Source organism: Galeopterus variegatus, unplaced genomic scaffold (genome assembly GCF_000696425.1).
Source record: "Galeopterus variegatus unplaced genomic scaffold, G_variegatus-3.0.2 Scaffold26001, whole genome shotgun sequence".
Lineage (NCBI taxonomy): Eukaryota > Metazoa > Chordata > Mammalia > Dermoptera > Cynocephalidae > Galeopterus > Galeopterus variegatus.
The window spans coordinates 7,514-8,969 of NW_007752112.1; positions in this window are offsets into that span (position 1 = coordinate 7,514).

A 1,456-nucleotide genomic window follows, 5' to 3' on the forward strand; every position below is an offset into this window, starting at 1 on the left:
AAAAAAAAAAAAAAAAAAAAAAAAATCTCAGAATACATTTTAAATACTGGGCATTCACAACAGGCTCCCGGTAGGAAACACACAAATCAAACACATCTGCCCTCCCCTTGCACTGGCGGAGGGGCAATGCCCAATCAGACTGGGCCCAACACATGTCTATTTCATGGGTCTCCTCAGAGAACCACCCTTTCAAAGTACTTATCAATTCTATTTTTCACCAAGGTTTGCTTTTATTTTTATTCATTTCCTCCTCACTCTTCTTTCGTAATTTTTCTTACCTTTTAGCCTTATGTATTTTAAAGATTAACTCTTCGTTAAAAATTAATGACAATCGTTAATAAACCAAAACCAGAACAGCCCAAATGGTGATCTACAGAATGGTATTTGAATGAGGATAAACACTGAAGGTTCCACAATTCGTTGCCCATGAGCCAAGTTCACCCTTACAAAAATCCACAGATGAGAAGACTAAAACTCTGAAGTCAAGTTGGGTTACAAAAACCATGTGTCTGGACTCCTGGTATAGACCATACCTACCACCAGGGGTCTCAAACTGGGGGGTCCTTGGACTGAACAGGACCACAAATGTGTTTAGTTTGGTGGTATCTGTATAGAATATTAGATATTCTTACAAACTGAGATATAACTAATGTACATTCAAATGCACACATTTTAAGTACTTATGGGAAGTTTTGAAAATGGTCAAAACAAGATAAAGAATTTAACCGTGTCCCCAGAAGGCCCATTCCCCTTTCAGTCCATTCCCTCACTGCCAGCTCCAAACAAGCACTTTCAGCTACTACATACAATATTCTGTATATGAATAGTAGACACACTGCTCATCTTTTTCAAATGTATATCCTACTTTTTGTCTATTGTTCAAAGAAGCAATCTCTGTTGAATCGTGGACTTGTCTATTTACTCATGTGTGTGAAGCATTCCTTTATACATTTTACAAGATTATTATTGTGTGGACACACTTTTTTTTTTTTTTCCTTTGGTCCTTTTTGAGACTGGCTGTACCGCGCTCAGCCAGTGAGCGCTGTGAGCGCACCAGCCATCCCTATATAGGATCCGAACCCACGGCGGGAGCGCTGCTGCGCTCCTAGCGCCACACTCTCCCAAGTGCGCCACGGGCTCAGCCCTGTGTGGACACACTTTTTAAACTTTAATGTTTTTCAAGAAACAAAATATTTTAATGAACTCTATGTATCTCTAGGAATGATTTATGACAGTGTAGTGTGACATGGAGATCTGCTTTTCTTTGGAGAGTTTTTGCATCTCATAGCAGCACTATGTGTCCTTTGGATACCAATGTTCCCCAGTACCTGGCACAGAGCCTGGCTCATGAAAACACCCAGTGACTACTGTCTGGCAGATAACTAAGATCCTTTTCAAATTGTATAATCAAGTATAACTAGATTACAGCTAAATAACTGGTCATAACACAATATAA